The sequence below is a fragment of the Palaemon carinicauda genome, chromosome 28 (genome assembly GCF_036898095.1).
Source record: "Palaemon carinicauda isolate YSFRI2023 chromosome 28, ASM3689809v2, whole genome shotgun sequence".
Classification (NCBI taxonomy): Eukaryota; Metazoa; Arthropoda; class Malacostraca; order Decapoda; family Palaemonidae; genus Palaemon; species Palaemon carinicauda.
The window spans coordinates 81,331,982-81,346,753 of NC_090752.1; the positions used below are offsets into that span (position 1 = coordinate 81,331,982).

The 14,772-nt window shown below is 34.4% G+C and overlaps 1 long non-coding RNA gene across 3 annotated transcripts in view; it reads left to right on the forward strand.

Moving 5' to 3' along the window:
* Positions 1-1,262: 1,262 nt before the first annotated feature.
* LOC137621677 (uncharacterized) overlaps positions 1,263-14,772 on the forward strand; it is a 47,266-nt gene continuing 33,756 nt past the window's right edge. The window contains exons 1-3 of one of the 3 annotated variants that reach the window (XR_011040280.1): positions 1,263-1,336; positions 8,153-8,248; positions 11,999-14,641. This is a non-coding gene — a long non-coding RNA (uncharacterized lncRNA). Of the gene's footprint in view, positions 1,337-3,946; positions 4,280-8,152; positions 8,249-11,998; positions 14,642-14,772 lie in introns of those variants that run through there. The other 2 variants (XR_011040282.1, XR_011040281.1) reach the window with 2 other exon arrangements.

The following is a 14,772-nucleotide window of genomic DNA, read 5'->3' on the forward strand; positions in this document are numbered from 1 at the left end:
TCTTGTAGGTGCTGTAGGTTTCTATGTGTTAAACCATCGAATTTCTTTAAGGGTCTTTTATTGGTGAAGAAACTTTATAAGAGAACTTGTGGTGGTAATTCATTTGATTATTGAAAGGTTATTAAATGAGATTGTTTCTAGATGTGGCTTTAACTTTTCAATTAATGAGATGGTGTATAACTGTAGTCGTCGTGTGGTTATAGTTCCAGTTAAGGAATCTATAACCATCTATAATTGGAGTTGTTACTATAAGAATGAATTGAGACAATAATAATCCCTATAGCCGTAGGCCTAGATTTTAGAAACCAAATCAAATGTCAATTTTTATGGAATTTTTGTTCCGGTGGTTAAAATAGAGAGGGTCGTATCATTTTGATATCTGCTCAATGTTTTATTAAAAAAACAAAATTTTAATCACATATTTTTATTCAATCTGATAAGAAATTTGATTAGATATTATTTTTCACATTCTAAAAGGTGTGAATATGATGGTGTAAACTATAGTGAAAACTGTGATTTGTGCAAATTATTTGCATTGCAAAAGTGTAATTAAGAAACGAGAGTTTCAGGTGATGTGTGTTGGAAAGTTATTCGTTAGTTCTGAACTCCTATTATAATTCAATTAATCTATTAGAAGAACATTTGAATATATCTTAAGCAAAATACTATAATTTTAGCTAATGAAAAGGCTATAGAACGCAGGCTATGGTGGAGGTCTCTGATTGGTTGAAAGCAATTCTTTAACCAGGGGGACAATTTTTGTGGAATTTGTCCCCAAAACTCGGAATTTTTAAAGGTTTTTGGGGACATTGAGTGTAGGAGCTCCCTTAAATCTGGTAAATGTAAATCATTATCTAAATACTCATGAATAATTATCCAGTCTTCATTGAGACTTATAATGAAAGTGAATGACTTAATTACGTTTTATTGTTTTCCTATGGTATGACGTTCATTACAATTAGAACTCTATTAATATATCTTTCAGAGCACAAACTGAAATCAGAGCACAAATTAATCATTAATAAAACAAAATATACTGTATGGTATTTCATAATTGGAATAATTAGAAATGAATACAGAATAGATTATAATTACAGAAGGTACAGGAGTACACTGCACAGCATTTAATAGACTGCAAACTTAATTGTGTTGAAAATGCCCGGAGAAATGACTTCTGGTCTGGGGAACTTTTAGGGATTGTCTAGGGATGTTCCTGACTGTAAACTGTAGAAGAAGATTCATTTCTCAGACAAAGAGAGAGAGAGGAAGAAGGAACCAAGTCTCGTGACTCTCGTCTTTAAACTTGTGATCCTACAAACAGTGAAGGCTTCATTAGGTAAGGTGGGACAAACTGTATAAGGTTTCTTGATTTTATTATGTTCTCGCGGTATCTTTAATTACTCAAAATACTGGAGACTCGAATATCTTTTAGGTTCTGTAGGTTTCCATGTGTTAAACCATCGAATTTCTTTAAGGGTCTTTTATGGGTGAAGAAACTTTATAAAAGACATTTCCCAAATATGGCCTTTTTTAGCGTGTGTTGGTAATTCCATTAATCAGTGAGTGGTTATAAAATTAGATTGTTTCCAGATATGGCATTAACTTTTCAATTAATGAGATGGTGTATAACTGTGATCGCTGTGTGGTTTTAGTTCCAGTTAAGGAATCTGTAATCACCTATAATTGAAGTTGTTACTATAAGAATGAAGCCTTAGGCCTAGATTTTAGAATCCAAATCAAATGTCGATAATTTTTATGGAATTTTTGTTCCCGTGGTTAAAATAGAGGGTCGTATCATTTTAATATTTGCGCAATGTTTTATTAAAAAACGACAGAACTTTTTAGTCACAAAATTTGATTTAATCTGATAAGAAATTTGATTAGAGATTAGTTTTCACATTTTAAAAGGTGTGAATATGATGGTGTAAACTATAGTGAAAACTGTGATTTGTGCAAATTATTTGCATTGCAAAAATGTAATTAAGAAACGAGGGTTTCAGGTGATATGTGATGGAAAGGTGTTCGTTAGTTGACCAAAAAATATAATTCAGTGAGCAACTCAACATTCTCACAGAATCATTATTTTATTGATACAGTACACAAAATTAATTCTTTGTTATAATATGGTATTTACATACTGTATAAATATACATATATCATTCGTTTGAATACAAATGCATACAATCCTTGACACAAATATATACAATCGTTTTGCTTTTAAGAAACAACCATTGTCTCACATTACGTTAGATTGATAACTCGCAGTATCAACCACATCCACCAATTAAGCTCTCTCTCTCTCTCTCTCTCTCTCTCTCTCTCTCTCTCTCTCTCTCGTGCAGGTCTATCCTATTTCCCATTATCAAGTTTTGCTAACCTTGATTTAATTGATTGTTTCAAAGTTCGATGTTTTCATTTCAATACAGAGACGTGACTGCAGGTGTAATTGTTACATATAATGATAGATATTATATTCTAAATGATCTATAAAAACTCAGAAAGTTTTGTTATGGCTTCATCCTTCACAATTACTTTCTTCAATACGTTCGTGCAATAAGAAATAGGCCTATCAGGTTTTATTTTCCCACAGGAATTTGTTTGAAACTCAGTTGAAGGTTCAGCCCCAAGGGATTTATATCTTTAATGGTGATAAATAGGGTTCTGGGCTAAAGCGTATTTTCAAAGTAAGGAGGACTACTGTAGTCTCTTGATTGGAATTACAAGCGATGTACTATCATGCAGAAATTGTTGTAAAATTCTTAAATCATCAATGTGAATGTTTACAATTATTAAGAGAACGTTGATGTAAACTGGGATATGTAATATTTTCTAAATACTTTTACCGAATGAAAACAAAACGAGAGAGAGAGAGAGAGAGAGAGAGAGAGAGAGAGAGAGAGAGAGAGAGAGAGAGAGTGAGTTTCAAACACCAAAGGAGAAATTAGTTAGTTAAAGCTCCTATCTTTTATATCATATTAAGGAAATTTTGTGAAACACTGATCTCTCTCTCTCTCTCTCTCTCTCTCTCTCTCTCTCTCTCTCTCTCTCTCTCAGCTGCTTTGTAATAATAGAAGCATGCTCCAATTTACTGTTTTATTTCGGTTATTTATCAAATATTTTGTTAGTAAACTTTTAAGTTTCATGAGTGGGTCTCCCACATAAGTATTGCTTACGTCAGAACTGTTTAATTTCAGTGGCCCTGCAACATTGTTAATAATAACTTAAGATATATTCTTACTTGAGAGTGAGAATAACATTGATATCCTATGTCAGCAACTGGGAGTTCCATAGTCGGTAAAATTACAAGAACATTTTGTTCAGTCTCTCGAAAAAGCTATCTTCGCGTAGAGGTAAATCTGAAGACATCCTTCGGTTTTGACAAGTCTCTCTCTCTCTCTCTCTCTCTCTCTCTCTCTCTCTCTCTCTCTCTCTCTCTCTCTCTCTCTACTAAATACAGGAAAGCAGTAAGCATTAAATCCATTAAGATATTAAATATTCGTTAGTGTATCTCAAGATATATTATTTGTAAGTTTAGATTAAGTCAGCTCAGCACATATGCACTTAACACAGAAGTAAGTGGTTGGTAGAATAAAGGCTTCATTTTGATCTTTAAGGGACTCTATACCACAAATGCATTGAAATTCAGTTTAAATTAAAGTAGGAAATTACCGTGATAAAAGCGTAAGTAGAAACACGGCTTTTTGTTTAGATTTTTAGAAAAATATTCTTGGGAAAACCTTTATAAAAACGATTTATTTTGTATGCAACTCTCATCTTTTTTCTCATATTCCATTAGCGTATGTATAATGACCTAATCATCTCATTAGTAATGACTAAACTCTTACCATAAGTGTGTGTGTGTGTGTGTGTGTGCGCGGGGGGGGGGGGGGGGGGGTGTTGTCCTGGCCTGTTTTTCGACCAACCAGACAGAACTGGTTTTCCGGATATTTGTTTTTCGTCTAAGGGCGGGTCTACTCGTTGTCAGTGAATTTTCAAAGAAGTCCGTTTATAATCTGAAAATGGGAAGCCTTATTCAGTAATTAATACCAACAGTCTTCGTTTAGTATCACGGAGAACGGTTGTATTTATTTTGCACGAATTAATTTAGCTAAGTGATGATTACCTTCAGTGGGAAATTACTGTGACATTTTGATGAAAAAAAAAAAAAACCTCAAGAGTTTCTCATACATTTGGTTCCATTATGGAACTTTACTTGAAGGGCTGTGTTTTCTGCCCCTGTCACACACACAGGACACCTACTCCCTGCAGAGCTTACAAGGTCAGTTTATCGTGTACATTCCGAGATATTTTGCATATCACACATTTCATGTTTGTCAAATGCCTTTGTTTTGAAGCCGAGGTACTATTTAGGTTTAGTATTTATCCTCGCCTTATTTGCAATGAGATAATTACTGCTAGTTTTCATGTGTTGGTGCTGGCAGAATCGTAATAAGTTAGGTCAAATTTCTTGTGTAATTCTGATGTTTGAGAAAATATTCATTGGAAAGCCTTTATTGATACGACTTAATTTGTATTAAACAGTCATCAACATATTTATATCATTCACTAGTGGACAGGCGTATTCAAAGTATTAGTTAATAACTAAACTCTTAATGTGTGTTTTGTGGGGGGGGGGGGGGGGGGTTCGGGGCGGCCGTGTTCCCAAGTCTGTTTTTCGACCAGTCGGGCAAAAGTGGTTTTCAACATATTTGCTCTTCGTTAAGAACACGGGCTTACTCGTTGTCAGCTATTTATTTTAGAGCAGTTTGTAATCTGAGAATAGGAAGTCTTTTTTTTAAGTTTAATGTAATGGTAATAAGTTATTTTTGTTGTGAATGTATCAACTTTTGAATAAAATAAATGATGAATAGTTTCATGTGGAAATTTCCGAAGGCAATATCATTTTGATGAAAGAAAGCTGGTTATTAGTGATACAAAAAAATTGCATAAAGCATCAATACTGTCTTTAATACTTCGTGGACGAAGCAACTTGAATCGAAGGGTTGACTATAAACTCTATATGTGTACATCATTTCATCTTTAACTAGTTTAGATTTTTGTCAATTTTACGGTCGTGGTAAATGGCAGTGTGAATAAAAAGTTTGATACTTGGCATTAAGGTATTTTCTATGTAAGGAAATTATTATTTTAATTGATCTACAATAATCAACAACGAAAGTATTGTGACTTTTCTAAGGATAGTTATAAAAGACGAGTGCTTCTGTGGAGTTTTAATTCTGAAAGTCTTTGTTGAGATGTTAGAACAGTTATACCCTTTCTGAGTGGGGATACCTTGTCGTGGTTAAAGGGTTTGAGTATCGCCATGATGAACAAGTTGTACTAGCCAGGGGCCCCCATACAAGGTTGATTTGCTGTGAGCTATCGGAGCTAAATCTCCCACCATGAAAAAGAGCTAAACCCCAGACATGAATTGATATGTCTGAGGCCTTTGTTCTGCAGTGGAAAAGACACGGCTGCATTTGTTATAGTATAAGTTGTAATTTTGATCCAACTGCGTACAAAATTGGCTGTATACAGATACTGAGGTACTTAATTTAATTTTCATATTTGGAAATATGTTACAAAACTAATCAAAAGTGTTCGTAATTATGCACTGGCTCCACAACTGTGGAATGTAGCAGTGACACCCTGCAGTAGTATTACTCTTTATTGGATATTGCTATTTAGAAACTAAATTTTAAAATAACGTTTATGTTTCCAGGTGATGTAGGCTATCTGAAATGTGTTGCTCATCTTGCCATAATCATGGCGTTTCCTAAAACACAAATTATCTTGTTTATAATAATGCTTTCTTTATGGTTCATATGTCGGTTAGAGCTCTAGACTCTATCCCGTAATTTCGACTGTAAATAGCTTCTCGTATAGTTTGGCCAGTTGGTGAACTTTTAATGCTTTTGTTATGAAACCGAGGTACGATTTACATTTTGAATTTATTTCCGTTTTATTTCCATTGAGATATTTACTATTATTTTTCCTATGTTGGTTGTAGAATCGTATTACGTTAGCAAGAATTTATCAATAAATTCAAATTGGTTTGTGAGTGGGTATTGTGTGGAGAGAAGTAACAATGACCCGCACCAGTCAAAGGTTAATTGGGAATAATATTCTTAATTCATACCTCAGTTGAGTCATTTTTTCCCTTTAACATCGATAGAAAGCAATGCGAGTATTTTGCATTACTTGCTAAAGTTCTCGAGTTTTGCCTTTTCATAGCTTAAGGGCAAATTGTCCTCAAATACATCAGATGAAATATAATTAGTTGTATCTTCAGCCAAGTGAGTTCAATTGTCTTAACGCTGTGTGCAGGTTACGTAAGTCGAGGTTTTGATGAGAACTAGAGTTCTATGTGCCTGGTGTGGACCATATTATCAATTATTAGGATCTTTGTGACCTTACGATTAATCAAATATTTGTTTAATAGGGCTCGAATAAATGCAACTGTTCTAACGCTTTTGTGTTGGCTGTTTTGTAGTTGCTTTGCTTGGCTTGTGAACGTGGCCCTTCGGTGTAAAGCAGTGATAGGCTTGGAATTTCTGATTAGCAGACAAAATTTCTCTCTCTCTCTCTCTCTCTCTCTCTCTCTCTCTCTCTCTCTCTCTCTCTCTCTCTCTCTGGATCAACAGCCTTTAAAGAAATGGGAGCTTATCTACCGGATTCATCAACCAGTATAGCCGAGAATTCTCTCTCTCTCTCTCTCTCTCTCTCTCTCTCTCTCTCTCTCTCTCTCTCACCGTGTTTGGTATAATTTTTAGTTTCTCTCTCTCTCTCTCTCTTGGGGACTGTTTGGTAAATTTCAGTTTTAAGATATACGCATTTACGCTCTCATTGGTGTGACAATACTAGTTCTGTATGCGGTGTTTTGATCTTTAAAACTTGAAACAAACTAAAGTAATCTGGTACAAGCTGCAGTCGTTTTTCAAATGCTTAATTTAAGGTTGGTTCAATAATTTTACGCACTGCTTTTCAAGTGTTTACGCAGAAATAAAAATGCGTTTTTTAAACTTCTGTAATTAAAATAAAGGGAAATATGAACTTTGTTACCATTCGTAGATTAAGGTTAACATTTACACTCTCTCATGGTGATGAAGTTATGTAAATTTGTAGAGAAATAAGTTATGAAATAAGTGTGTTGTGTCGCCAGTCTTGTGTTCTTAACAGGTCGTAGATACAACCGAAGGTAAATGGCCATCTCTCTCTCTCTCTCTCTCTCTCTCTCTCTCTCTCTCTCTCTCTCTCTCTGAGGAAAATATTAATGACATGGAAGGCATATTTCTAATTCCTGTATTTTTGAAACATAGAATAAGCGATCTTATTAAATATCCATTTTACTCTATACTGAAACTTGCCACGGTCTTTCACTTCAGGTTAATATTAGATTGTTTGGTTTCTTCATTTTATGAACTTGAATTGTATCAATCCCCCCCCCCCACCCCACCCATTTTCCTTCCAAAGAAATAACTCTATACTATCTGCTGTCAATTATTTGGGTTAAGTTTTATATGAAAAAAAAAAATCTTCCACGTCTTTAGGACCACCTGCCATTTGCTTCACAGCCAGACTTCCTCAGATTTCAGTATCTCATTTCATGTTATTTAAGTGGTATAGGAGCTTGTTTACTAGGCCTTATTACCCGTTGTACAGTCATATTCACTGGGTATCTGACAGTCCCAACCCATTACCAACCTTATGTAGAGAGTGCGTAAGGGTCACTGACAGTCTTGTGTCGGGAGACACTTGAATTTGATTGTACATCAATTACATTTATACATGTATCAGTATAGTTGTTAAATAAGAGTACTGAAGAAATCTTTATTCAGGAGAATCCCAGGTTGTTAAATGTACTTACAAAAGAATAGTCTCCTCCCACTTAAATACTTAACCTAATTGATTTAATGTGGAATTTGTGGTCCTACTTCCACACAAAAAGTTTCTGCATTATTTAGGATCCGTGAGGTTTATTTTCTCACATACACTAATAATAGAGTTGAATTATCATAGTGTAGTCAGTTACAACTGCCAAATCTATCTTAAGTCGCCCTACTTATATTAAATGGGTTATTATTCAATGAGAAATTCTTCATTTCATCAGTTTCGTACTTTATCCTAATTATGTATTTTTTCTTTATTCCAGATTGTTTGCATCCCATACAGAGCGCTGGTGAGTGGCCAGACAGGGACCAACGCCAGGAAATATAGTCTAAATTCATAAATCCGACAGTACATACAGGTAAGATTATATTGATTATATTTCACATCACTAATACCAAAGTCTGTTTCAAATAACACTCGCTTAGTAATAGCTACACAAGGAAAGGACGAAAGAGGTTTTTAAAACAATTCATTGTTATATTAAATATCCCATAATATTAGATCTAAATATCATATTAAACGATTTTGGTCCCGTTAATGGAACCAATGCCGACTTGTTCATGACGTAGATTTCAACAGTTCTCGTGTTGTGTAGACTTAGCAGTTTTAGCCTCAGTTTACACTAGGCGTCAGTTGTCAACATGTTGCAGAAATTGGTAATTTATTATCATCAAGGTTCTCATTTGCATATCATATGTTTGGTATTAGGAATTATTTTTTATGGTCGTGATCAGTTTTTAAATCTCTCTCTCTCTCTCTCTCTCTCTCTCTCTCTCTCTCTCTCTCTCTCTCTCTGACCGTGTTTAGTACAATTCAGTTTTAATCATCTCTCTCTCTCTCTCTCTCTCTCTCTCTCTCTCTCTGACCGTGTTTAGTACAATTCAGTTTTAATCATCTCTCTCTCTCTCTCTCTCTCTCTCTCTCTCTCTCTCTCTCTCTCTCTCAAAGAAAATAATTGCTAATACACCGGAAGCTTATTCAGTCTCTAAACCTATTCGAATAAACGATTTTTTTCCCTAAAATACCATCGCTGATCAAATTCATTTGAATGAAACAATTATAATAGTTAATTTTTCCTCATCCAATCGACAATCAACTGTAATCACCGCATTAGTTATGGCATAACTCTTATTACAAGTACTATTAGTTCCTCGTTTTCGTTTTCGGTCTGACAAGCAAAGGCTGTTACCCTCAGTTTCGCTCAAGGTGGGAAGACGGAGAAACGCGTCTTCGGTGTTACCTGAATGTAAAGATAACTGTTAACTTACTTTTTTTAGTTTTTTTTTTAATGTCAATAGGACGATAAATACTTTCATGTGTAAATTACCTTCGCCATTGATTTGTGAAGCAAAACTGGTTATAAGTAATAAATGAGTTTCTTCAGTACACTAAATCTTGATTGATGATCTGCAAACTACATATTTGTGTCCATGAATTAAACTAGGACCCACTTGTTCTTCGGTTTTGAAATTATGTTCATTTTCATGTTTAGTGGAGACTTGTTTTTTCGTCTCGTGAGAGTTGAATTGTGTACCATCTCATAAAGGAAATTGTGAGTGAAATTTTGTGGAATATATTTTTGTTTATGTATGTATGTATGTATGTATCAACTCCTACCAAGTTTGAATGCATATTGTGTGCTTAATTATTTGTTGATTATCGTAATAAGTTGCAACAAATTTACAACCAGGTATGAACAGTTGTTAAGTCGTAGGGGGGGAGGGTGCTGAGGCTGGCTCCTTGTGCTAGGGAGGGGGGGGGGGGGGGGCGTACTGAGGCGTGGTCATTGCTTGTGAAAGGGAGATGTCTTTGGAAGCTATAAACTGTGAATCAAATTTATATATATATATGAATTAACAGTCGTGAAAAATCTATATTGTTAACCACAAATTTGGCTGCTTTGTTCTTAATGAGCCCCACGTTTATTGAATTGTGCTATAACCTTTTTTATTTATTTACTATGCGTATTAGCACGAAGCATATATACGTAGTTTGCGTAACCATATTGATATATTAGGTTACTTTACATAAAGGGGTGTTTTTCTGGTCCTATAACTCACAGGGGGAACCCTTCGCTCTAGAGGACCTACAAAAATGTGGCAGCTTTCAAGAAAAACCTGAAGACTTATCTCTTTGGAAAGTGTTATAACAGTGACCTGAAAACTATTAAGCCTGAATTCAAATGCTAGCGAAATAACTGATAAGATACAGAGCAAATTATTACCTGGAAAGAAATTATTTTTCACACACCAAGGCCCGCCTGAACACTCTTAGTGTCTGACGGAGTGCGAGAAATAAACCCCTAAAAGTAAATCTGTTTCTCATATATATTTTAGGTATATTGAGTATCACACATCGTATTCCGTGTTTATTGTCAAATCCACATATTGTCGAAGCACCCAGAAAACGAAAAAAACCTTCAGTTTTTTCTTGAAAGCCATATATTCAGTTTTTCGGTCGCATGTTATAAAAGCTCTATAGCCTACAGTAGACTTATATCTGGTTCCAATAACTTTAAACCATCTTTAACTATTATTGTGTTAACACAATTTATTGGCTGTACAATATGTAGCAATTTTGGACGTCAGGTTCTGATAACTTAATGAGTCATTGCGCAGACTCTCTTCTAGCTTAAGTAGGCAGCCAGTGTAAATCAATTAGTGTAGGAGTGATCTTTTTCTCGAGGTGGGACACCTTTTTATCATTAATGCGGTTTATTATGTTTTATATCTTAAGTTGTCATTTGAGATGGTAACAGAGCGAGTATCAATAGTCAATCCCGGAAATAACACAGGACTTATCATAGTCTCAGTTGGCCTTACTCCTGTAGTGACATAATTATGACGTCATTATAGCATAAAACTTCACTGGAAATGACGAGTGGACTTGTCCAGTGTAGGTTTATACAAGCCGGACATCCGGTTAGCGGTTGTCCAAAGTTAATTCTGTTTGGTTTTGGAAAAAACAGACTCGATCGGTGTTATCCTTTTTTTTTAGCAAAAACTTAACATGTAAAGGTAAAGTTTATTTGATTTTAAGGTCACCGGAAGGTTCCTCACCCCAAATTTTCTCACCCGAAGATCCGCCACTCCGATCGAAGATCCATTAGTGATAGTTTAAAGATTAATAAAACACTTATTCATAAAATCAAAGCAATTTGAAACGCACGATAATACCCAAAACGTAAACTCGTTAATATGGATATTGTGCAACGATGTATTTACATAACTTCTCAAAACCATTTTTTAGAAAATCTGTCATGTCACGTAAATCATTTTAAGGGCTGCTTTTCCGGTCCTGTACAACAGGGGAACCCTATACTCTCTACAAGTAGGAGTTTAACAATTCTTGCAGCCACGCATTGACTTTATATTATAGCATGGTATATCGATTTCTTTAGTAATCCCAGGAGGGCCTAACGTTACTAGATTTTCTTAGAAATATGAAACACATTTCCCCCGAAAAGCTGTTGCAGTTAATCATAGTCTTTTTAGATAGGTTTAATTGACGTCTTGCTTTTGTTTCTCCAATTTGTTCACTCCATTGATGCATGTTGTGAAGTATCTCTTGAGTGTTCTCTTGCTTGAGGGTACACCAGGGGCACACTATTCTATCTTATTTCTCTTCCTCTTGGTTTGCTAAAGTTTTATAGTTTATATAGGAGATATTTATTTTAATCTTGTTGGAGCCTTGGCTTATAGCATCCCGCTTTTCCAACGAGGGTTGTAGCTTAGCAAATAATAATAATAATAATGATATTAACCCACCTCTGCAGTCACAATCTATAACTATAACTTGGGTATTAAAATCCACAATTATATGCGTTTGTATAGTTAAAAATAGCAGGAGCTTTCGCACTTTTTTCAAAGTACCTCTTCAGCTTGTTCAACAAATTAAACCTTTTGTATTTGTTCGGGTTATCATAGATATCTTGTAACTAAATAGCTTTTTTATGCCTAGCAGTAAACTCAGCTTTTGACATTAGATAGTTAACTATTTATAAGTGCCTTGAGCTTTGAAAGAGTAACTATTTAGGGGAAAATTTAGCCAAGAACAGAAGTAGGCAAAAGTGAAAATGTTGCTAACATGTCCTTTTCAATTCTTCCAGATTTGTGCTCCAGTTTGCTTCGTACAGGACACAAGGGACTGAAAGAGGACACAAGGGACTGAAAGAGGACACAAGGGACTGAAAGAGGACACAAGGGACTGAAAGAGGACACAAAGGACTGAAAGAGGACACAAAGGACTGAAAGAGGACACAAAGGCTGTAATGTAACCAGTTGAGAAATTTTAAGAGGAACTTGAATCCTCTGTCATCCGTATGAGCCAAGTTAAGTATGACGTCATCAAAGATGAACTGATGGTGTAAACTTCGGTTGAATAGTGAAATATTCGTTTTAAGGATCTGTTTCTTTTTAGAAAATAGGTTAGATTTGGGGCATTTAGTGCTGGTATGAAGTTCCTCAATCATGTACAGAACAATATTAGATTACACTTGAGTAAATAGCAGATGTTTAAGATCTTTGGGTTTCTAGAAATAGTTTTTCATTCACTGAAATGTTTTTTCTTGATTTGAAACAGAAGTTATAGGCCTCATAGGATTCACTTGATTTGTTTGATCAAAATTCCATAAATTTGCTTTGATTCATGGTTTTTTTTTTTTTTTTTTTTTAATAATTCCTGTAGTTAGCTAGCTTCTATTAAATAAATGCATACATATTTTATGCTGAATGATTTTTCCTTATAGTAAATTCCGCCAGTTGGAAAGTTCTGATTGAATTAATAATTATTTGTTAATTTTTTTTTTAAACTCAAGTAAGTTTAGTTTATCATAATTCTGTTTAGGTGTGATATAGGTCAGCTACTTAAAAAAAAACATTTTAGATAAAAAAAAACAAAAAAACTTAAATCAACCTGTTTTTAGTAAAATTTTTTACTAAAAACAGGTTGATTTAAATTCTTATCATAAGTGGTTAGTGATGTCAGTGCGCCATGTGTAGTGTACTGTAAGATGTCAGTTTAACCCAGTTTAGATTTTGATTATCAGAGGTCTTTCTATTCTTACTTGTGTGAATTCACTGTTGAAAACTTGACATGGGAACTCAAGCATAAACATATCACTTTATTAGTTCTTAAAATATATATTTTTTTCTTTTTTTTTTTTTATCCTGAAATATTCTCATTTCTTCATTGGAATATCATAATTTTTTTGGTCGTTAAAATATCATAATTTTGGTGGCTTAAATTATCATCGTTTTGAAACCTAAAATATCTTATTTTACAGGGCTTAAAATATCTTACTTTATGGAGTTTAAAATATCATACTATTGTGGCTTAAAATATTCTTCTTTGGGAGGTTTAAATATTTTACTTTTGGGGCTTAAATTTATTACTTTTAGGGCTTAAAATTTATTACTTTTAGGAATTAAACTTTATTACTTTTAGGAATTAAAATTTATTACTTTTGGGGCCATAAAATATCTTACTTGTGGGGTCCTAAAATATCTTACTTATTGTGCCTTGAAATGTATTGCTTTAGAGGCTTAAAATATCTTAATTTTAGGACTTAAAATATCTTACACTGGTTTTTAAAATATCCCTCTTTTGGGGCTTAAAATATCCTACTTTTAGGGCTTGAAATATCATACTTTTGATATTAGAATATCTTACTTTTAGGGGCTTAAAATATCTTACTTTTGGGGAGCTTAGAATATCCTATTTTTAGGGGCTTAAGATATCCTACTTTTGAGGGGTAAATATCCTACTTTTAGGGACTTAATATCCTACTTTTGGGGACTTAATATCCTAATTTGGTTTTCGATTGAACTGATTTATCAAACAATATTGGTTAAAAATTACTAAAAACAATACTCATTTTGTATTTTATAAATCTTGATTAGTAATTTTCTGAGAGTCCCTATTAACAGTTTTTGACTTTCAGGTTAATGTGGTCTTCTACTTGGATGATTAAAACCCTTTAACCAAAAGGATGATGCTTAAGGACTAACCTTGATTTAGTCCTGTGAAATCCGGACTCTGCTGGTAAAGTCCTTCAGAGCAAGTGGAACTTCTAGAACACCATTTTGTGCAATTGGGTGTAGGAAGTTGTCCCTATTTATATTAGTTTTTCACAATGAGGATTCAAATATTTAGTTCATGTTTTAAGTCTTGGACAGTGTGCTAAGTTATATTGCTAGCTTACTAATTACCTAGATTTTAATTTTTATTTTCATGAATTTAGTTTTTATACGTTAAATTCCATTTAGAAAATTAGTTTAATGAATAGTTTTGAACTATAATTTAGTTATAAATCAATTTAAGCCTATTTAAATCCATGAAATCCTGGTTATTAAATTTCTGGTAGTCCTGATAGAAGATATTTCAGGTAGGAGTTCTTTCAGTAGAGGGCAGGCAAAATACTGGTAGATGTTGGGATGTTTCAGGTAGGAGTTCTTTCAGGGAGGAGTTCATTCAGGGAGTTCTTTCAGGTACAGGCTGGAATCTGTCAAGTAGGAGTTCTTTCAGGTAGAAGGTGGGCTATTGTAGGTAGAGGCTTTGCTGTTTCGGATAGAGGCTTTGCTGTTTTGGGTAGAGGCTGGGCTATTTCAGGTAGAGGCTGGGCTATTTCAGGTTGAGGGTGGGATATTTCAGGTAGAGGGTGGGATATTTTAGGTAGGAGTTATTTGAGGTAGAGGCTGGGCTATTTGAGGTAGAGGCTGGGCTATTTGAGGTAGAGGCTGGGCTATTTGAGGTAGAGGCTGGGCTATTGAGGTAGAGGCTGGGCTATTTGAGGTAGAGGCTGGGATATTTCCGGCAAGAGGGTGGGCTATTTCAGGTAAAAGCTGGAATTTTTCAGGTAGGAGTATTCAGACAGAGGGTGGG